The 23,958-nt window shown below is 41.7% G+C and overlaps 1 pseudogene; it reads right to left on the bottom strand.

Annotated features, from left to right (window-relative positions):
* The window catches only part of LOC134302895 (uncharacterized), a 657,104-nt pseudogene that overhangs the window by 473,461 nt on the left and 159,685 nt on the right, over positions 1-23,958 (bottom strand).

Raw genomic sequence — 23,958 nt, 5'->3', positions numbered from 1 at the left:
GGGGTGTGTCAGTACCAGGGTGTGTCATGGTATGGGGGAGTGTCAGTACCAGGGTCTGTCATGGTATGGGGGTGTGTCAGTACCAGGGTGTGTCATGGTATGGGGGTGTGTCAGTATCAGGATCTGTCATGGTATAGGGGTGTGTCAGTACCAAGGTGTATCATGGTATAGGGGTGTGTCAGTACCAGGGTGTGTCATGGTATAGGGGTGTGTCAGTACCAGGGTGTGTCATGGTATGGGGGTGTGTCAGTACCAGGGTGTGTCATGGTATGGGGGTGTGTCAGTACCAGGGTCTGTCATGGTATGGGGGCGTGTCAGTACCAGGGTGTTTCATGGTATGGGGGTGTGTCAGTACCAGGGTGTATCATGGTATGGGGGGGGTGTCAGTACCAGGGTGTATCATGGTATGGGGGTGTATCAGTACCAGGGTGTATCATGGTATGGGGGTGTGTCAGTACCAGGGTGTGTCATGGTATAGGGGTGTGTCAGTACCAAGGTGTATCATGTTATAGGGGTGTGTCAGTACCAGGGTGTGTCATGGTATAGGGGTGTGTCAGTACCAGGGTGTGTCATGGAATGGGGGTGTGTCAGTACCAGGGTGTATCATGGTATGGGGGTGTGTCAGTACCAAGGTCTGTCATGGTATGGGGGTGTGTCAGTACCAGGGTGTTCCATGGTATAGGGGTGTGTCAGTACCAGGGTGTGTCATGGAATGGGGGTGTGTCAGTACCAGGGTGTATCATGGTATGGGGGTGTGTCAGTACCAAGGTCTTTCATGGTATGGGGGTGTGTCAGTACCAGGGTGTATCATGGTATAGGGGTGTGTCAGTACCAGGGTGTGTCATGGTATGGGGGGGTGTCAGTACCAGGGTCTGTCATGGTATGGGGGTGTGTCAGTACCAATGTCTGTCATGGTATGGGGTGTGTCAGTACCAGGGTGTGTCATGGTATAGGGGTGTGTCAGTACCAGGGTGTGTCATGGTATGGGGTGTGTCAGTACCAGGGTGTATCATGGTATGGGGGGGTGTCAGTACCAGGGTGTATCATGGTATGGGGGTGTGTCAGTACCAGGGTCTGTCATGGTATGGGGGTGTGTCAGTACCAGGGTGTGTCATGGTATGGGGTGTGTCAGTACCAGGGTCTGTCATGGTATGGGGTGTGTCAGTACCAGGGTCTGTCATGGTATGGGGGTGTGTCGGTACCAGGGTGTATCATGGTATGGGGGTGTGTCAGTACCAGGGTGTATCATGGTATGGGGGTGTGTCAGTACCAGGGTGTGTCATGGTATGGGGTGTGTCAGTACCAGGGTGTGTCATGGTCTGGGGGTGTGTCAGTACCAGGGTGTATCATGGTATGGGGGTGTGTCAGTACCAGGGTGTATCATGGTATGAGGGTGTGTCAGTACCAGGGTGTATCATGGTATGAGGGTGTGTCAGTACCAGGGTGTATCATGGTATGAGGGTGTGTCAGTACCAGGGTGTATCATGGTATGGGGGTGTGTCAGTACCAGGGTGTATCATGGTATGAGGGTGTGTCAGTACCAGGGTGTATCATGGTATGAGGGTGTGTCAGTACCAGGGTGTATCATGGTATGAGGGTGTGTCAGTACCAGGGTGTATCATGGTATGGGGGTGTGTCAGTACCAGGGTGTGTCATATAGAAACACTCCCACCTGGGGTGAATTAAAGTTCACATCCCGTCGCTCCCAGTGTAAAAAGTAACACACCTACCTGTGAGAAACAGGAGGAAGATCAGCATCTGCTTCATCACTGCCGCTGAGGAACCACGCCCCGTTATTGTTCTTCCAGCAGGTCTGTCTACAATTAATTCAAATTTAGAGAAACCCGAAATAAACAAGCTGGCACAAACTGCATGTATACATACCTCCTCGTTTCTACACTTACTGTATCAGTTCCACTTAACATATAGAAATACTTTATAGTTCTACAATTACTGACTGTAGTCTCTGTTTCTCTGCTGTTCTTCAATGGTCAGGACCCCCACAGGACTCTGCAGTGACCACTGATGTCAGTAACGAGTTACTCTAATCTGACCACATTTTTCAGTAACAAGTAATCTAACGCGTTATTTCCAGTCCAGTAATCAGATTAAAGTTACTTATCCAAGTTACTGTGCGTTACTATTTTTGCAACTCGGGGAGTGATGTCTGGCCTATGCGACAATTAAGTCACGAGCTGCGTCCGGAATCGCATACTTGCAGAGTATGCACATCTAAACACCTCACTGTCACTGCTGGATTGAGAATCGTCCACCAACCAAAAACGTCCAGCCATCAGCGGAAGGTCGAAGGTCTACAAGATGACCGACTCAAACAGCTGCAATAGATGAGCGATCGTCTCTGGCTTTACATCTACAAGGTGGACCAACTAGGTAGGAGAGTCTAATAGAGTGGACAGTGAGTGGACATGGTGTTTAAAACCTCCACTCATACCAGCACAACACGCACTAACACACGAATCATCCACCACCTAAATAATACCTGCTCTGTGAGGGTCCTGACCATTGAAGAACAGCATGAAAGGGGGGTAACAAAGTATGTAGAGAAACAGATGGACTACAGTCGGTAATTGTAGAACTACAAAGTGCTTCTATATGGTAAGTGGAGCTGATAAAATGGACAGTGAGTGAAGAAACAAGGAGGTGGTTTTAATGTTTAACAATCATCATCCTGCTCTTAACACTTTATCTGTTCCTATCATTCACTACCTTCCTACATTTGAATCATTTTACCATTTTTTTCACTATGTATGTTTTACTAAGTACACAGTGAATAGTAGAAATAAGTAAAATCTTAGTTAGTAATAGATAAAGTGTATATAATATTAGTAGGTAGTAAAATAGATAAATAATCAGTTTGTACTGGATGTTACCTGTATGTTGAAGAAGAATGAAGGACGTCTCGACTCCTCGGTGTCTCTTACTAATAATTGTCCTTTCCGCATCATCACCCTCTTTACAACACAGCTTTACATGATGATGACTGGACAGCGCTGATTTTCATCCTCCTCACCAATTCAAATCAGCTATTAGTTCTCTTACAGTAGATTTTCTTCTCCCTCTTTACTCTGCTCCTGTTCTATTACAACCCCAAATCAGAAAAAGTTGGGACAGTATGGAAAATGTAAATAAAATAAAAACACTTTGAGTTTCTTACATTGACTTTGACTTTTATTTGATGTCAGACAGGATGAAGCTGAGATATTTCATCTTTTATCTGCTCAACTTCATTTCATTTATTAATAAACATCCATTCCTGCATTTCAGGCCTGCAACACATTCCAAAAAAAGTTGGGACGGGGGCAATTTGGGGCTAGTAATGAGGTGAAAAAACTAAATAATGATGTGATATGAACAGGTGATTGTGATCATGGTTTGGTACAAAAGCAGCATCCAGGAAAGGCTGAGAGTCTCTGATGAGTAAAGATGATCAGAGGATCCAGTTTGTCTACAAATGTGTAAGAAAATGATTGAAATGTTTAAAAACAATGAACCTCAAAGAAAGATTGGAAGGGATTTGCATGTTCTCCCTCTACAGTGCAGAATATCATTAAACCATTCAAGGAATCAGGAGGAATTTCAGTGTGTAAAGGTCGAGGGTGCAGCTTAATCTGAACGCTCGTGATCTTCCATCCCTCAGACGGCGCCGCATCAAGAACCTCCACTCAACACTAGCTGATATAACCACATGAGTGAGGGATTAGTTTATCAAACCTTTATCAAGCTCTACAATACAGAGTTACTGCACACATGATACTTAACACTTTACTGTGTAAAAAAAGAAGCCTTATGTTAACCACGTCCAGAAGCGGCGTCGACTTCTCTGGGCTCTGAGGCATCTAGGATGGACCATCACACAGTGGAAACGTGTATTGTGGTCAGATGAATCAGCATTCCAGGTCTGTTTTTGAAAAAAAAAATGGAGCCTTCCAGGACCAACAGACCAAAAACCTCCTGTTGAGCAAGCCGAGGGCGACAGTGGCAGGAAAAACCTTGAAGGGAACCAGACTCAGCAGGGACCCCCATCCTTCTTGGCTGGCCTGGAGGATAATTAGAATAAATAGGATTTACACAAATCAAACAAACACAAATTTGTGAGCCTTTGCCTGGTTCCAGGAACTTGATTCTAGGTTTTGTTTATGCGTCACGCTTCCTGGTTTCAGGATCACATGAACTAAAGTGTTTTGTTTGTATTCCACATCACTCTGTCTCTGTCCGTGTGTCTGGATTTGCCCTCATGTATATGAACCACAGCTAGGGTGGCCACATTCATAGTCACAAAAAAGAGGACGTCATACCAGGAACAGGGGGACACGATACTGCAACACACAGAATGAAACCAGAACCCATATAATGGAGTTTTTGACCAATTTAAGCGAGAATTCTATAACAAATTACTGTTTTACTCACCAAATTTTGGCATTTTCACAGCGTTCCTGAGCATGAGAGCTAAGTGACTAATTGACTCAGGTAGAGGTGTATGCAGAACAGAGCAAGCGGGCAGAATTCAACCACCCACTAGCATTCACAGACTAGCATTTAGAGGGCAGACCTTCTGCGATTGGCCACGAATCGTGGCTCGCCCACCACTGGCCATTCGCAGAAGGTACGCCCACGATAGGTAGCACTATAAGCAGTCAGATGAGGCTGTTAAACCAATGAAATACGAAGCATTTGTTATGACATGTACCTGAGCCAATGACAGATAATATTGATCAAAAATGTAACCAGTTCACTCCAAAAGGAGAATTTTTAAGTGTCCGTCCTAGCGTTGGCAGCTGAAAAACCGGACTGTCCGACCCAAAGCCGGACGGCTGGCCACCCTAGCCACAGCTGCTCCTTGTGGTCCAGTGATTGTCTGGTGTATAAGTGTAATCATGTAGATGTTGATAAAAAATAGTGGTAGCTTAGTGGTTAAGGTACTGGACTCAATCAAGTAATCAAAAGGTTGCCTGTTCAAGCCCTACCACCGCCAGGTTGCCATTGTTGGGCCCTTGAACAAGACCCTTAACCCTCAATTGTTTAGACTGTATACTGTCACTGTTAGAGTCTGAAAATGTAGATGTAGATAGGGTTAGTAATTCTACCTGTTCTTTCTGATTTACATTCCTTGTTATAGTGTTGTCATTTAGCTTTAGTAATTGTTATAGCCTAGCCTAGCCTAATTCACAGTGTAGTCTTTGTTCCTGGTTCAGCCATTGTCATAGTTTAGTCATGAGTTGTCTTTATTTAATGCTAGAATAGTCGGTCATTGGTCATCTCCTCGTCTTAGTCCTTGTTCCCCCATAGTGTCTCAATAAGTGTAGTGATTAGCCTAAAGCGTAGGAATTAGCATTTCTAGTTTAGTGCTCAAAAGAGTTAAGGAATCTGATCTAAGTGTTTTTTAGTCAGAGTTTGCATGAAGCATTTGCATAGCATTTAGCTTAGCCTCAGCCCTTAGCATAGTGAGTCCTTGTTTACGTTTACATTTTCTGCATTTGGCAGACGCCTGTATCCAAAGCGACTTGCAGTACTGGGACAGTCTACAGTTGATGGTTGATGGCCTTGCTCAAGGGCCCAACAGCAGCAGCAGCCTGGCAGTGGTGGGGCTTGAACCAGCGACCTTCGGATTACTAGTCAAGTACCTTAACCGCCAAGTTTCAGTGTTTTGAAGTGTTCCACAATGAGCGGGTGAGCTGGTAACAAGTAAAACAACGTTAACTGGGTATAAAAGGAGAAGCCATCAAAGGATCAGTCTGTACAGGCTCACCACTGTGTTCCAAACTACAGGAGAGAATCAACAATCAAATAGAAGACCCAAGCTCAACTCAGATGGTCATCTCAGACAGATCCCAAAGATAAAAACCACCATGTCAATGATTGGCGGCTTGTCCCTTCTAGGACCACCCAAGGAGTCTGCTTCCTCTCAAGGTCTCTTCCTTTTCCTTGCCACTCTCGCCCTCGGCTTGCTCAACAGCGTTTTTTGGTCTGTCCGTCCCGGATTCTGTAAAGTTGCTTTGAGACCATGTCTGTGTGTACTCACCACAGCTACCACGGCTGTGAACTGTTTCTGAGATACATCCTGTACTGACAGAGCAGTCTGCCAGCTCTACACTCTCAGTACAGTAGAGACGGAGCTGCATTTCCTCACCCAGTGTACCAAGTACCACCACATCCGCGCCCAATTCTTCCCCAAATTCAACCATCATCCCCGACTTTACCTCCCTTTCAGACCCGACAAGAAAACGATCTTTTATTACTGCTTACATTTAGTATTATCATCACTGTTACTATTTTTATTGTTGTTACTATTTGCACGGTCATTGTTTTTTTAAAAATACATTTTGATATTCACAAAGCAGATCTTGAGTCCACTTTACATTTATAAATAGTCCGTTTTTTGCTTTTCGCTGCACTTTTTCTCTATCACGCTTCTCTCAGCCTCTCTCAGTTCAACATTTTTCTCCAGTAAGAGTTTTGGCCCTGTTTTTACGGGTGGGCGGGATCTCGTCAGTCATTGGCTGCTGGAGATAAGTCCCGCTCATTGAGTACATCCTACAGACGTCCTTCGTCTCTCTAATCCAGCCTGAAATAGTTCCAGCTCCTCTGAAGGAGACGTGGTGTCTGCATTTTCATCTAGCGAGCAGAAGTTTTGTGATCTCGTAAACTTTAGTAAATCACCGCTTACCAGTGACTCTCTGCCTCTGGAGGAGAGATGGGAATGACCTACACGAAAAAGGGGAGCAATAACAAATACATAGTGGACTCAATCTGCTTTTTGTTTCTCAATACTTTTGGCCATATTTTGATGCCATATGTTTCCTTAATCTGTAAATAAGCTCTAAATTTAAAGCCACCTTTACATTTAAAAATACATCTACCCAGTTGTCGGCCTTTATCATATTATTATAATATTATATTACTCAGGTCGTTATACTGATCAAATCCTTAGAATTCAACACACAAACGTTTATTATTATAGACGGTTATTATAGATGGTTATATACATTTGTACATGAATGGGTCTGTATTCATGTCACTGACTGAAGTGAAATGCAGCCACTTACCCTCCCTGACCTGTATTTGCTAGGATAATGAGGCTCTGCTCTGGTTATTTGTTTAAACACTTTGCATTGTGGCTTTTTTTGCAGGGCAGAACATCGATCATGGCTTTCACCGTGTGGTATGGAGACCCACTCATAACATCACATCTCTAACTAACACATCCACTGTTGGTACGTAAAGTACCACATGAAAGCATCGTTATCAAACATATAATATAAATCAAGGACGTACTTTTAATAAATACATGACCATGAAGTATACTTTTAGTTTTCAAATACAACCCCAAATCAGAAAAAGTTGGGACAGTATGGAAAAAGCAAATAAAATAAAAAACACAGAGTTTCTTACATTGACTTTGACATTTATTTGATGTCAGACAGGATGAACCTGAGATGTTTCATCTTTTATCTGCTCAACTTCATTTCATTTATAAATAAACATCCATTCCTGTCCTTTTCGTCTTTGAAATGCTGATGCTGGAATGCTGATTCATCTGACCACAATACATGTTTCCAGTGTGTGATGGTCCATCCTAGATGCCTCCGAGCCCAGAGAAGTCGACGCCGCTTCTGGACATGGTTAACATAAGGCTTCTTTTTTGCACAGTAAAGTGTTAAGTATGATTAGTGCAGTAACTCTGTATTGTAGAGCTGATAAAGGTTTGATAAACTAATCCCTCACCCATGTGGTTATATCAGCTAGTGTTGAGTGGAGGTTCTTGATGCGGTGCCATCTGAGGGATGGAAGATCACGAGCGTTCAGATTAAGCTCGCACTCTCCACCTTTACACACTGAAATTCCTCCTGATTCCTTGAATGGTTTAATGATATTCTGCACTGTAGAGGGAGAACATGCAAATCCCTTCTAATCTTTCTTCGAGGTTCATTGTTTTTAAACATTTCAATCATTTTCTCACACATTTGTGGACAAACTGGATCCTCTGATCATCTTTACTCATCAGAGACTCTCAGTCTTTCCTGGATGCTGCTTTTGTACCAAACCATGATCACAATCACCTGTTCACATCACGTCATTATTTAGTTTTTTCACCTCATTACTAGCACTAAATTACCCCCGTCCCAACTTTTTTTGGAATGTGTTGCAGGTCTGAAATGCAGGAATGGATGTTTATTAATAAATGAAATGAAGTTGAGCAGATAAAAGATGAAATATCTCAGGTTCATCCTGTCTGACATCAAATAAAAGTAAAAGTTAATGTAAGAAACTCTTGTATGTTAAACACCTGCTGTAGTAATTCACTTAAAGCACTTTTAATACATCATACACAGGTTTACTTAAGTGTATTTTTACTAAAGTGTATTATTGCCACACTAATGATCAAAACACTTAACGAGCGCTAATTATACTGTAATTGTACAAAAATAATATAAAAGCTCGACTTTAATTGTATTAAATGTACAAAACTGTACTAAATTGGGACTATTTTAAGTATATTTATGGTAACTTAAGTATACTATAGCATGTGTATTTAACTCCATGATTCACACACACACACAAAGTGAATATAAAGCATTTAATCAGTATTCCAGGTGCACTTGAAGTACATTAAAATATTAAAAAATTAGACTTTAAATATATTTACTTTAGAGTAAAAATATACTTCCACTTCCTGTCTTTCTAGACCAGATTCCTTGTAGTGCACAGCAGTATATTTATCAATATATTTATTTATGAGCTCTGTAATCACACAACCTTATATAGGTATACTATATTTCAGCATTCTTTAATATGGAAAATATTCTTCCATATTCTAATATGGAAAATAAATTAATCAGGCCGCTCAGGTGGAGCAGCGGTAAAATCACACGCTGGAACCAGAGCTGGATCTGGAATACATCGTATTCCTACCGGCTGAGGCTGAGCGGCCACATGAACAACGATTGGCCTGTTGTTCAGATAGGCGGGACTAAGCCGGACGGGGTCTCTATCTCATGACTGGTGCAATTACGACCTCTGCTGGCTGATTGATGGTGCCTGCACAGAGATGAGGAGAGAGTGCTGTTAGGGTGTATCTCTCCGTACACAACGCTGAGCTGCACTGCACTCGTCAAAGTGTAGGTGATAAGATGCGTACGGCTGCTGCCCACGTGTCGGAGGGGGCGTGGGTTAGCTTCGTTCTCCTCAATCAGAGCGGGGATCGGCATTGGTGGAGAGGAAGCATGACGCAATCGGGCAATTGGACGTGCTAAAAGAGGGGGACAATATTCAGGTACTTTTAATACTATAGTCTGTAATTAATTGATTTTACATGATGCTGTCATTATACTTGCAAATAACACAAATATAAACAAACAAATATTCATTCAGTGTAATGAACTCTAATGAACGAGTTGTCATAAGGAAAGGAATCCATAAGGTAGCTATTACTACACGTGGTCACGTAATAATTGACATGTCGAAGTCATGCGTTCGAACCACGTGTCTGCTAAAAGCCTCAGAACTAAAATAAATAACGACCCCTAGTGGTTGATGGTAACAACTTAAAGAACAGAGATCAGATCAGTGCGTGGCTGATTAATCTTTCTATGAACTACAAAGAATCGGGTCTAGTAGGACAGGAAGTGGAGGTATATTTTTACTCTAAAGTAAATATATTTAAGGTCTATTATTTAAATATTTTAATATACTCAAAGTGCACCTGGAATACTGAGTAAATGTGCTTTCATTTCACTTTAAGTGTGTGTGAAACATGGAGTTACATACACACACTGTAGTATACTTAAATTAAATTAAATCTACTTAAGAGTCCCAATTTAGCACAGTTTTGTACATTTAATACAATTACAGTCGAGCTTTTCTATTATTTATGTACAATTACAGTATAATTAGCACTCTTTAAGTGTATTTATCATTAGTGTGACAATAATACACTTTAGTGCACTGTAGTAAATTAAAGATTAGTAAACGTAAGTCTACTTTGTTCACCAGGGAAAGTCGTAGTTTGCTGCATGGAAACCTGTTTAAACTGATTAGCAGCAGACAATTTTACTTAGCTGATTCATATAGTTTGGCTATAGTTAAGCACAGTAAAAAATTAATAATGACATTAATAACGTAAATGCACTAAACATTAGAATGTACTTTTATTTCAGTTCCGCTTGACTGAGGTGAATCGAAGCTAATGTATGAGCTTCAAACACGCCTGAACTTCATTTGTTAGGATAATGAGCTTGTTGTTCTGGTGATTTGCACTGTGGGCGGCTCCTTCTGCCCTTCTCCACCGACACTTGACTGTGTGGATGTAGGTGAATAAATGAATAAAGATGTATAATCGAGTGTAGATGTGATAATATAAACTATGATGAGTGATCTCAGACGCAAATATGAACAGATGTGCTCTGGCAGAGAGGCAGATCATGTTCACCAGTCTGTCCTGATGGTGGCTCAGGGTTCTATCATGTTCCAGCACAAGTTACACAGATCATGAAAGAAATGAAGACGTATTTATTTTGCTCTGAAATCATCTTCTAACAACATTCTTACAAAGTTCTTCCACAAAAACACAAACTTAATAATACAGGCGCTGAGCTGACAAAAATGAACATAAAACATTCAGCTAAATGCTGTAAATGAGCTGAACAGTTTAAAACTCTTGGTAAAACTCTTGTGTGAATGCGCTGGTGCGATTTTAGAAAATACTCTTTTCTCTTTACAAACACGGTTTTTATCGAGAGTAAATGCGCTGGTGTGTTTTGAGATGGCTCTGTTGACTAAAACTCTTTCCACACTGCGAGCAGAAATACGGTTTCTCTCCTGTGTGAATGCGCTGGTGTGTTTTGAGAACACTCTGCTGATTAAAACTCTTCGAACAATGTGAGCACTGATACGGTTTCTCTCCGGTGTGAATGCGCTGGTGGGTTTTGAGATTACTCTGTGTATTAAAACTCTTGTCACACTGTGAGCAGAAATAGGGTTTCTCTCCGGTGTGAATGCGCTGGTGTTCTTTAAGACTACCCTGATTATTAAAACTCTTTCCACACTGTGAGCACTGATACGGTTTCTCTCCTGTATGAATGCGCTGGTGTTTTGTGAGATGACTCTGTTGATTAAAACTCTTTCCACACTGTGAGCACTGATACGGTTTCTCTCCAGTGTGAATGCGCTGGTGTTCCTTAAAATAATTTTGTTGATTAAAACTCTTCCCACACTGTGAGCACTGATACGGTCTCTCTCCGGCGTGAATGCGCTGATGGGTTTTGAGAGTTCTCAGACAACTGAAGCTCTTCCCACACTCCGAGCACTGATACGGTCTCTCTCCAGTGTGAACGCGCTGGTGTGTTTTGAGATGACTCTGGAAACTGAAGCTCTTCCCACACTGTGAGCACTGATACGGTTTCTCTCCGGTGTGAATACGCTGGTGTTTTTTGAGATTACTCTGTGTTTTAAAACTATTTCCACACTGCGAGCACTGATAGGGTTTCTCTCCAGTGTGAATGCGCTGGTGTATTTTGAGATGACTGTGTATTAAAACTCTTTTCACACTGCGAGCACTGATACGGTCTCTCTCCGGCGTGAATGCGCTGATGGGTTTTGAGAGTTCTCAGACAACTGAAGCTATTTCCACAGTGTGAGCACTGACACGGTCTCTCTCCAGTGTGAATGCGCTGGTGTATTTTGAAATCACTCTGGAACCTGAAGCTCTTCCCACACTGTGAGCACTGATACGGTTTCTCTCCGGTGTGAATGCGCTGGTGTATTTTGAAATCACTCTGGAACCTGAAGCTCTTCCCACACTGTGAGCAGTGATACGGCTTCTCTCCGGTGTGAATGCGCTGGTGTATTTTGAGATCACTCGGGAACCTGAAGCTCTTCCCACACTGTGAGCAGACGTTTCCTTCTTCCTGTGTGGGACTGAGAGAGGTGTTAATGCTGACAGTACCAGAGGACGTTTGCTGATTACTGGAGCTTCTGGTGGGCGTCAGATCCTCATGTTCAGTCTCAGATTTCACCAGCGCATCATCTTTGTCACTGTGATTGTGGAGGTGATTTTGGGTTGTAGAGGAACATGGACACGAGGAATCGATGTTCAGTTCTGAAGCAGAAACAAATAAAAACATCTTTTAGCCAAGCGACGCCTGGCCTCTTAACCTTTTTCACTTACACACACACACACACACACACACACACACACACACACACACACACACTTATCTAGTACAGTCGACCCTTGACTTACAAATGTAATTGGTTCTGAAGGGCTGTTTGTTCTTAAGTCAAAATGTTCGTTAGTTAAACCTATTTTCCCCATAAGAAATACCCCTTACCTAACCTCTCTAATGTCTTAAATGCTCTTTTTTGTTATAATATATAATATGTTAAGTATATTTTCTCTTAATCTTAAATTATAGAATAGACATTCCTGTAATAAACAATAATAAACAACAATACACAGTAGTACTGTACATAACACACATCACATTTCAGTGCAGTACGTGTGCTGCACCATACACCATAATACGTTTCCTTCTTTTATATAAAATGTATCTAAACAACAATAACTCTCATATTTCTCTATTATTTCCTCTTTATTTTAGTAGTGTTGTATTTTGTAGGTGTAAGAATACTTTACTGAGCCGAATTCCTTCTTCTCTCTCACTCACTGTCCCCTCTGTCTGATACACAGTAACACCTACTGGCAGGAGTAATTATACAACAACAAATGTACAGTAATACATTTGTTCATTTTCTCACCACTACGCTTCCTCTGCACATTCTTTGGGGACATTTTAATATTGAATTTTACAAAATATCAAAATATAAAGAAAACACTGGAAAAACACCGTCCGCTGTCCGAATGTTCGCTCATTGTATGTATATATATATACACAGGTCCTTCTCAAAAAATTAGCATATTGTGATAAAGTATATTATTGTCCATAATGTAATGATAAAAATTAAACTTTTATATATTTTAGATTCATTGCACACCAACTGAAATATTTCAGGTCTTTTATTGTTTTAATACTGATGATTTTGGCATACAGCTCATGAAAACCCATCTCAAAATCTCAAAAAATTAGCATATCATGAAAAGGTTCTCTAAACGAGCTATTAACCTAATCATCTGAATCAACGAATTAACTCTAAACACCTGCAAAAGATTCCTGAGGCTTTTAAAAACTCCCAGCCTGGTTCATTACTCAAAACTGCAATCATGGGTAAGACTGCCGACCTGACTGCTGTCCAGAAGGCCATCATTGACACCCTCAAGCAAGAGGGTAAGACACAGAAAGAAATTTCTGAACGAATAGGCTGTTCCCAGAGTGCTGTATCAAGGCACCTCAGTGGGAAGTCTGTGGGAAGGAAAAAGTGTGGCAGAAAACGCTGCACAACGAGAAGAGGTGACCGGACCCTGAGGAAGATTGTGGAGAAGGGCCGATTCCAGACCTTGGGGGACCTGCGGAAGCAGTGGACTGAGTCTGGAGTAGAAACATCCAGAGCCACCATGCACAGGCGTGTGCAGGAAATGGGCTACAGGTGCCGCATTCCCCAGGTCAAGCCACTTTTGAACCAGAAACAGCGGCAGAAGCGCCTGACCTGGGCTACAGAGAAGCAGCACTGGACTGTTTACATTTTCAGCATTTAGCAGACGCCTTTATCCAAAGCGACTTACATTATAGTTACAGTGTACAGTCTGAGCAATTGAGGGTTAAGGGCCTTGCTCAAGGGCCCAACAGCAGCAACCTAGCAGTGGTGGGGCTTGAACCAGCAACCACTAGGCTACGGGCAGAGTAACTTTTACAAAAATTCCTAAGTGAGCCAACTTAGTCAAAACCAAGGTTTCAGCATCACCTACTGGAGACAAAGAGTGTGGAGCTCTGTGTTTGGCACAGTTCAGACTTAAGGAGTTCAGCACATGGTTCTAGAATGTAGCTAACTCAGAAGAGTTAAAGAGTTAGGCTGAACGAGTCGACTCCTTTCGATTCCTTTTTGAGGCAAGTGATAGCTCAGTGGTTAAGGTACTGGACTAGTAAACAGAATTGGTTGCCGGTTCAAGCCCCATCACCACCAAGTTGCCACTGTTGGGTCCCTGAGCAAGGCCCTTAACCATTAATTGCTCATCGTGTTTCGCTCATTGTGTAAGTCGCTTTAATGTAAATGATTCCTTAGTTCAGTGTTCATGTTTTCGCAGGTTTGGATTCAACGTAAATTGTCCGCGTCCGAACTTTACCACCAGTAAAGTTCCTATTCGGCTGCGTGTAGAGAATCCAGTGAATTGCACAACTCGTGATGATCGGTGAGATCCACATCTGTACCTGTTCAGGGATGAAGAAAGGAGCGTGCTTCGGGCCCCATGTAAACACCTCAGAATCAACTATTGTTGGTCAAGGCTCCTGAGTGAAGTGTGCAGCCTGGACAGCCCGCTTCTCGACGGAACAGGACCAGAGATAAGAACCAACAAGACGTGAGGTGATCCAAACACGGGCCTCCCTCCTTCAGAAGACCGTCTGGAGCCTACAGGTACACACATCTTCATGTGCTTGCTCTAAAGTGTTGCTCTCAATAGCTTCTCTCCAATCACTGAGGCAGAGTAATCACTCATTTATCTCACTTTATCTGATTTAGAGCACAGTTTTCTGTCATGCTATGAGTTTATTTCACTCTTTTTTTATATATATATATATATATATATATTTTGTTTATGCATTTTCTCCCTTTTTAGCATGTCCAATTGCCCGATTGCGTCACGCTTCCTCTCCACCAATGCCGATCCCCGCTCTGATTGAGGAGAACGAAGGGCAGCAGCCTTATGCCTCTTATCACCTGCACATTGACGAGTGCAGTGCGGATCAGCGTTGTGTACGGAGAGACACACCCTAATCAACACACTCTTTTCCTGTCTCTGTGCAGGCGCCATCAATCAGCCAGCAGAGGTCGTAATTGCACCAGTCAAGGGTGAGAGAGACCCCATCCGGCTTAGTCCCGCCCATATCTGAACAACAGGCCAATCGTTATTTATGTGGCTGCTCAGCCTCAGCCGGCAGGCAGAGCCGAGACTCGATACGATGTATTCCAGATCCCAGCTCTGGTTTCAGTGTGTGTTTTTACCGCTGCGCCACCTGAGCGGCCGAGTTTATTTCACTCTTAAGTGATAGATTGTGAAATATAAGTTTCAATATTAATTATAAAATATTGACGTTCTGCACAGGATTTTTTTAAATTTTACTGTCCATTACAGTGGACAGTGGGTCTAGACGTATAATGTTCAGGCTAGTTTTGCAGTGCTTCTGCATTCACCGTGTATCCAGAGAGAAAGAAAAACGCTACAGAGCATCAAAATGTACTTTGTCTGTTGAGCTGAGATATAACCAGGCCATGGGTGGTGTGTACAAGCTGGATCAACTGAAAAGTCTGTACAAGACAGACACCAAGTCCAGAAAATGGACTCTTTAGAATGATTACACATGCCCTTGACCTGGCTTCTGTGAACAATTGGCTTGAGACAGAACATACTGGATCCACTGGACTTCAAAATGAACATTGCAGAAGCTCTTGTGTGAAGCAAGGAAGCCACAAGCAGCAAGGAAAAGAGAAGACCAAGCTTGTCATAAAGGAACCGCCATGGAGAGCCTCTGCTAAACGGCGAGCAACTGAAGAGGTCCTCACTGCCATGATGGACCATATTCTAAATTATGATGATTATAAAGAAGCAACCGGGTGTAAATATCCACAGTGCACTGGGAAAACATGTGTACTGTGACAAGTGCAAGGCCACATTTTATTGTAATAAGATAAACAAACGTCTTACTGAGTTCATCTTCATCTTCCTCCTTCTTCACAGGCTTCATCTGGAAACCTCCACGCTGTCGCTGCACCTCAGAGAGGACGAGTTCCACAGGGATTAAAGACACTTCACCTGAAATTCCATCAGTATGAGAAGAAGAGACTCAACAACTGGAGGGAATGTAAGCTTGTGGGTTTGGTCACCACAAATAAATACTAGTTAGATTGAATCCAGACTGGAGTGCAGTACAGGACAGTACAGGACAGTACGGTACAGAACATGTACAGGAATATTGCTCCATATTTACTTACAGAAGAAATCATCATCATCATCATCATCTTCAGGTTCTTCCTTTTGTATCAGTTCCTTCTGGATTCCTTCATTCTGTAGATCCACAAGGGTGACGTGCTCCTCTTCCACTGTCTTCATTATTAACGATCTGATACACAGACAGACAGACAGATAAACGTACTTTATAATGTGATGGTCCCAGTGCACCTGGTTTAACCTTTTACATCATATATGGTGACGGTGTTTGTGTACATTCTACATCAGCATCTTCAGTCTGTCCTGTATGAGGACCGTCGTGGTGCAAAGACTCCAACGTCTAACAATGAAACCAATACAAAAACCACTGAAGACCAACTCCAAAATCTGCTTTAAGCTCAAAGAGAGATCAAATAAAATAGAATAAAATAATAATAAAAACAGTGCAAATAGTAACAATAAAAATGGTAACATTTACAGTAATAAAAATGATTACATAATAAAAATAAACATTTGTGTGTACATGTGTACGTGTGTATGAGACGTGGTCACCCACTGTCCCTCACCTGGAGGCAGGTGTGTGTATAGAGTGCTGCTAGTGTGCAGCTCTCTCTGTGCTCCCCCAGTAGGTGGGGCAGTTTGTCGGGGTCTGGGAGGGAGGTGAAGTTGGGGATGATGATGTTAAATTTAGGGAAGAATTGGGAGCGGACGTGGTGGTACTTGGTACACCGGGTGAGGAAGTGCAGCTCCGTCTCTACTGTACTCAGAGTGCAGTGCTGGCACAACCTCTCCTCCCGGGGCAGCCAGGACCGGGTGTGTCGCCCCGTCTCCACGGCCAGGTCGTGTGTGCTCAGTCTGTACCTCGTCAGGGTGTTTCTTAATTTAGGGGGGGGTACTGCATTTTACTCTGAGCTTTAGTTTCCCAATAATTCAGATATTTAGTTCTGAGTCTCTGTGTCATTTGGTTTATTCTAATTGTGTTCACAGATTTCTCCTGTTATATCCAACACAGAACGGTTAAGTTATAAACTTCAAGTAATAACGGACACAAAACACATTATAGATCATATTACCATGTAATAACTATGAACATACAAGTACAAACACCATTTTAACCACAAAAAGCCACTTACATCACATATTTAACTACAAACTACAATTGAAACATATTCCTCAATTCCACGTCTTTGTTTGTTTATTTTCAAATACTGAAATGGATTAGATTGTTTGTTTATTAGGATTGTAACGTCATGTTTTTACACTTTGGTTACATTCATGACAGGAACGGTAGTTACTCATTACACAAGATTAATCAGTTCACAAGGTTATATGGAACAGTCATGGACAATTTATTATCTTCAATTCACCTCACTTGCACGTCTTTGGACTGTGGGAGGAAACCAGAGCACCCGGAGGAAACCCACGCAGGCACGGGGAGAACATGCACACAGAAAGGACCCGGACCGCCCCACCTGGGGATCGAACCCAGGACCTTCTTGCTGTGAGGCGACAGTGCTACCCGCTTAGCCACCGTGCCGCCCCTCCACGTCTTTAAACCAGATATCCATCGTTCTTATTCAGTTCAGTTCTTGCTCAATAGTCCTTCTGCATCCTGCTTTCCACCGTTTAGACTTCACACCGAACTAACCACAAGAAATCACCTTTATTTACCATCAAATCCAGACTCCATGTGTTGTGTATTTTCATTTCAAGTCCTACATTCTTCATTTTGCTCCACACTTCTCAGGAACGATAAAATAAAGTCTTCTAACATTTCCTCCTTGTGGCATTTTGGAACACAAAGTTGTCTTAACAAAACACCTCCACTTCACTACAGATCTCACTGGATCTCCTGACTGCTACCAACCTGTAGAATCTCTATAGAATGTGATTTACACATTTCTTTCTTTTCATCTTCTCTAAAATCTCCTATTCATTCAGAAATCTTCCCACCCTGACTGGTACTGTCACCACAACACTTTCACTGTGGATTCCTTTAGCATCTCCTCATTACTGAAAGTGTAACAATCTCATAACTCAGGTCCCAGTTTCTTCTTTTCTTTAACCCAGGAGTCTAAACAGATCAACAGATAAACTAGTTCACGATAAAGCTTTTAATAAAGTTTCTATAAAAGAAGCTGTAAACAAACCTAAAAGAACTTGATGCGTTTCTTTTAAACTTGATCAAATGATTCATGTTGCTGATTCGGTTCAAATGAATCGGTTCGTGTATGATAACACACTCGTTTGTGCTTCAATAAGACACAAGTTAAAGCTCCTCAAATCCTCACAGTGATGTTTTATTATGAACTGGTGTTACTGTATAAAATGTAGTTTATAAATAAAGCGGAATAAATAATAAATGAAGATTTTACTTACAGATGATTCACTTCGGTACAAACACGGTAACCGCTGTAAGTGGAGCTGCTGCTGCTGCTTCTTCTGGTCTGAACTGAGTCGGTTGATTTGAATCTTTCCGGGTTATTAGCGCCTCTACTGGACTGAATTCTTCCCTAAATTTAATAACATCATCCCCAACTTTACCTCCCTCCCAGACCCCGACAAACTGCCCCACCTACTGGGGGAGCACAGAGAGAGCTGCACACTAGCAGCACTCTATACACACACCTGCCACCAGGTGAGGGACAGTGGGTGACCATGTCTCATACACACGTACACATGTACACACACACACAAACTGATCGTTATTACTACCTCGTTACTGTAAATATTATAATTGTTATTGTTATTATTTTGCACTGTTTTTATTATTATTTTATTTTATATTTTTTGTAACTGTTTTGTATATATTTGTTCTTAATGTTATTTTTATTATTTCTCTGTAACTTGCTTTGGCAATACGAATGTCCTTATTTGTCATGCCAATAAAGCTTCACTTGAGTTTGAGTTTGACTGCAGTGTGAGGACCGAGATCATCACCACATTCATTCATTCTTCTTCCTAAAAATGCTCCACTGTTCCATCAAGGACCTGCATGTCCTCCCTCACCGCATCCATAAAGAAAGCAGGACGGAGGGAAGGGTGTGGTCATGTTCTAAAACAAATCATGTGCATGTGAGACAGCTGCTAACTAAACATGCCAGTTCCAGACATCCCAAGTCTCTCGGAAGTACACTATCTAGTGTACTATGTAAGGAACACAAATCATCTAGTTATTCTTTCTAGTGCACTTCGTAGGGAACATAAATTCATATCTAATATACTATCTAGTGCACTATGTAGGGAACATATATCCGTTATCTAATATACTATCTAGTACACTATGTAGGGAACATAAATCTATTATCTTTCACACTATTTAGTGCACTATGTAGTACACATTATTGTGTTTGTGACGCGAACAGCTTAGTAGCTCAGTTAGTAGCTCCTAAAAGTGTTATCACCCATATCCTTTGGTGTGTGCAAGAGGTTTTTTTTTAGCTTTTTTTTTTTGGGCTTGGGGGGTCGGGGTCGAGGTCCGGGTCTGGGGGTACCTCCCTGAAATGAGTTTTTGCAACTTGGGATGTCTGCGTTATAAACCTGAAACATCAATAAGAACATAATATTTGACAAAGGACACAAAGAAATGAATGATAGTTTAGTGGTATTTAAAAATTGAAAATTTTTAAAGGAAAAGATCAGCTATAAAAACGTTCACTTCCTTGAGGACCAGAACAGACATAAGAACAGACAATTGGGTAAAAATTGGAGAAAATGCATTAAAAAAAAGAATGTAATGGGAAACCTAAAAGTACTTAGTAGTATGTTTTATCTGCTCAACTTCATTTCATTTATTAATAAACCTCCATTCCTGCATTTCAGGCCTGCAACACATTCCAAAAAAAGTTGGGACACATTCCAAAGTAAATGTAAGGAACACTGCATATTTATTTTATTTGCATTACATACAAAAAATGGGTCGCAAAATTAACTTGTACACAAACGCCCCCATTGTGGGGGCTTTATGTTACATCTTGTAAAGCACAATGGGAGCAGATTGGAATCTCACTTAAAATGGTGGAATACCCTACGTAGTGCACTTCACAGGAACAGATAATGTGAATGGAACGCTCCTACAGAATCGGCGCTAATGGTTGTAAGAACCGCTTTCTGAACCAATCAGAGCTTCTGATTGTAATTGTTAGTAAGAAATGCTGTTATTTGCGTTTATTCAGTTTGCGTCACACAGATGACGTGGTAATGAAACGCTCGATCGGCTTTCTAACCACTTCCTGTTTTACTTCACGACCGGGAAAAGTTTGGAGGTTTTTAATTATAAGCACATTTACAAAATAACGGATTCTGTTCCTAATGGGACGCACGCTTATAAATGTAGTAGCATCTGGAAGAACAGAAGCTAAGGTAAGCAGCGGTTATGATGTTTTTGCTGTGTTTGGGATTTTGGCCGCTGTGCCGTGATTTATCGAGCGCTTTTGTTCTGTAATGAAAACAAAACGTATCAGTTGAATTGTCGCTAATCTGTTGTTGTTTTTATCTGAACTTACAGATTAGGCTAGATTACTTGGGCAGGCTTCATTGTGCCCCAGCAGTTAACCAGCCAGTGTGTTAAGAAGCCTCAAAAGTAAACACGGGGTCACACGCCCACCACATTTAATTAACTTTCTCTGTCCTAAACATCATCGGTCAAACAACTTTGTCCAGCACGGTACATGTTGTCCAGTAAGTACATGTTAGCTTAAGTGCTAAGTCTATTACACAAGTGCTGACCTCTGCCGTCACGGTCAATCGATTAAGGAAATGCCCAGTAATAACGTCACCACCTCTGCTGCACGGACCTCATGAAGGTTTCTCCAATGGTCAGTGAATTCTCTACAAACATTTTAATGGTCCATTAGGTTACCAAATCAAAGGAGAAGCCGCAGGATTGGTCAGGCGGGTATTTGCATTTGTTCTTTCCCCACAGGCTTTAATATGAAGTTGTCCCACCCTTGTCGTGGCTTTGATAACCTTTCGTTATCTACGACAACGATATATTAGAGTGTGTGACATTCCAATTCATCCCAAAGATGTTTAATGAGGTCACTGTCCATTTTATCAGCTCCACTTACCAAATAGAAGCACTTTGTAGTTCTACAACTACTGACTGTAGTCCATCTGTTTCTCTACATGCTTTGTTACCTCCTTTCATGCTGTTCTTCAATGGTCAGGACCCCCACAGGACCACCACAGAGCAGGTATTTTTTAGGTGGTGGATGATTCTCAGCACTGCAGTGACACTGACATGGTGGTGGTGTGTTAGTGTGTGTTGTGCTGGTATGAGTGGAGTTTTTAAACACCGTGTCCACTCACTGTCCACTCTATTAGACACTCCTACCTAGTTGCTTCACCTTGTAGCTGTAAAGTCAGAGACGATCGCTCATCTATTGCTGCTGTTTGAGTCAGTCATCTTCTAGACCTTCATCAGTGGTCACAGGACGCTGCTTACGGGGCGCTGTTGGCTGGATATTTTTGGCTGGAGGACGATTCTCAGTCCAGCAGTGACAGTGAGGTGTTTAGATCCACTCATACCAGCACAACACACACTAACATACCACCACCATGTCAGTGTCACTGCAGTGCTGAGAAACATACACCACCTAAATAATACCTGCTCGCTCTGCCTTTTAGTTCTGCTGTAATAATTAATGGGCGGAGTCTAAAGCTACTCTCTGTAAAACTGATATTTTACTCTTAATGATTCACATTGTAACATCTTCTGTTGTTTTACCCCGAGGTGGTTCTGATGGAAACCTGTTCACCCTCTCGAGGTTAAAGACTGCAAGTCGAGACTGCCTTGCCAACAATGCTGCTCCTACTAGATGTGACTACCTACTAGATGGAAACCTGGCGTGTTTGCACCGAAACTGTCAAGAACTCACTTCAAACTTTATCACAGACTGGACTAAATAATAAAGAACTCACATTATTTTTTGCTAGTTTCAACTTTTATGTACTTCAATTCAAATGATCCTCCCGGCCACCCATGGAGGACAGGGTCCCTGCTGAGTCTGGTTCCTCTCAAGGTTTCTTGCTGTAATTTTAAGGGGGTTTTTACTGCCACTGTCGCCCTCGGTTTGCTCAACAGGAGGTTTTTGGTCTGTAGGTCCTGGATTCTGTAAAGGGTGCTTTGAGACGATGTCTACTGTACAAAGCGCTATATAAATAAATGTGGCTTTACCATTGATATACAGGGCAGATGGAGCTGACACGGATTTATTCATCAAATACAATCAACACTCCGTTTCAACCTGTTCATGATGTTACAAATAGTTGTAACAGGCTTACGAGGGCTGCCCGATGCTGCCACAGTTTCACCCAGTGTGCTCCAAGGTCCTGCCATCCATCATGGAGGTTCTTCAATGGTCACTGAATTCTCTACAAACATTTCAATGGTCCACTGAGTAACCAAACCAGAGGAGCTGCAGCTACATGACTGAACCAGCTGGTGCCTCGAAATGTTTAAGGACACGTTTAAATGTTAACATGCATGAACTCTCCAAGCTCTACAAACAAACAAGTACAAACAAGGAAAACTATTTACCTAAATTCTGTTTTTTTATGTTTGGCTCTCCTAAGCCTGCATAGGATGGAACTTTAATTCATGTGAGAACTGCCTGTTCTCACAGCTGCCGAGCGGCAGGAGGTACAGGAGCATCATGTCAACAACCAGCCGGTTCCAAGACAGCTTCTTCCCCCGAACCATCAGACTGCTGAACAGCAATGGACAAGCACACCCCTCATAATCAATACAGGAACCCCCACCATACACACTCAATCGAACTATATTCACCACACCTGCACACATACCATGTATAACTCATATCTTGTACAATAACTGTACATCTCGGACTTATTATTACAAATTTTATATATTTATATTCATTCACATTTCATAATTTTGTACATGTGTACATAAAGAGTCTTTAATCAATACCTGTGTATACTGCACAAATGGTGCTAGTTTTATGTAAGTTTTATATAAGTTTTATGTAAGTTAATGTGTATATTTTTTGTAATTAATGTGTATTGCAGCTGTGAGGGACTATGCACCCAAGATTTTCACTCACCTTTTACACCTGTGTTAATGTGACGTGACAGTAAGGTGCGTTGATTTGATTTGATTTGATGTCATTGCTAACACCTGTATCTGTCCTACGATTTTATTTGAATATGAGTGCTGTTAAAAAGGTCTATTACACCAGGTTTGTGACAGACATGCTTTGGTATTACATATACTGTACATATTAGCAAGCTTTCAGTGAATTAAACTCATACACTGTAAGCCCGGATTTTATATCTAATCAAACATTTTTAGTACCACGTACATAAATTATTTAAGTTTTTCGCTCTGCTGTAAAATGCAGAGTACGCTGTACTCATTTGAGTTCACATTTAAATGTGCTAAGAGATTTAAATGTAATAAACAACAAAAAAAACAGACTTTTCTATCAGATTAACTTAAAAAAAGTTAAATGAAGGTAATTAAACAGAAAAACGCCCCCCACTTACGTGTAAGTCCGCCTTTTTTCAGTCTGCTGTATTGGTGAATCAGGCAAAAAAGATGGGCCGTTTGTTTTCACTTTTTGTAAACTTGTTGCAAATTACTTTTACTTTTCATTTAAGGCTTTTTGTAAAAGTAAACGTGTCTTTCTCAAGGACGGCACGGTGGCTTATGCCAAGTTCACACTACTCTTGTAATCGGGAGTCTTTCAAGTCGGTGTGTATTTCACACTACACGACTGATCGGTGATAGAGGGTCACACACTACACCATCTATCACAAACTGGAATCGCAGGCGAGCTTCTCTGGTCTCCCAAACTACGTTTTGTCATGAAAACACACGTAAGAAGTGACGAGGGGTTTAATAATACCATGTCCAAAAA

This window comes from Trichomycterus rosablanca, chromosome 2 (assembly GCF_030014385.1).
Source record: "Trichomycterus rosablanca isolate fTriRos1 chromosome 2, fTriRos1.hap1, whole genome shotgun sequence".
NCBI classification, from domain to species: Eukaryota; Metazoa; Chordata; class Actinopteri; order Siluriformes; family Trichomycteridae; genus Trichomycterus; species Trichomycterus rosablanca.
This window is presented reverse-complemented; position numbering and strand designations above follow the sequence as displayed.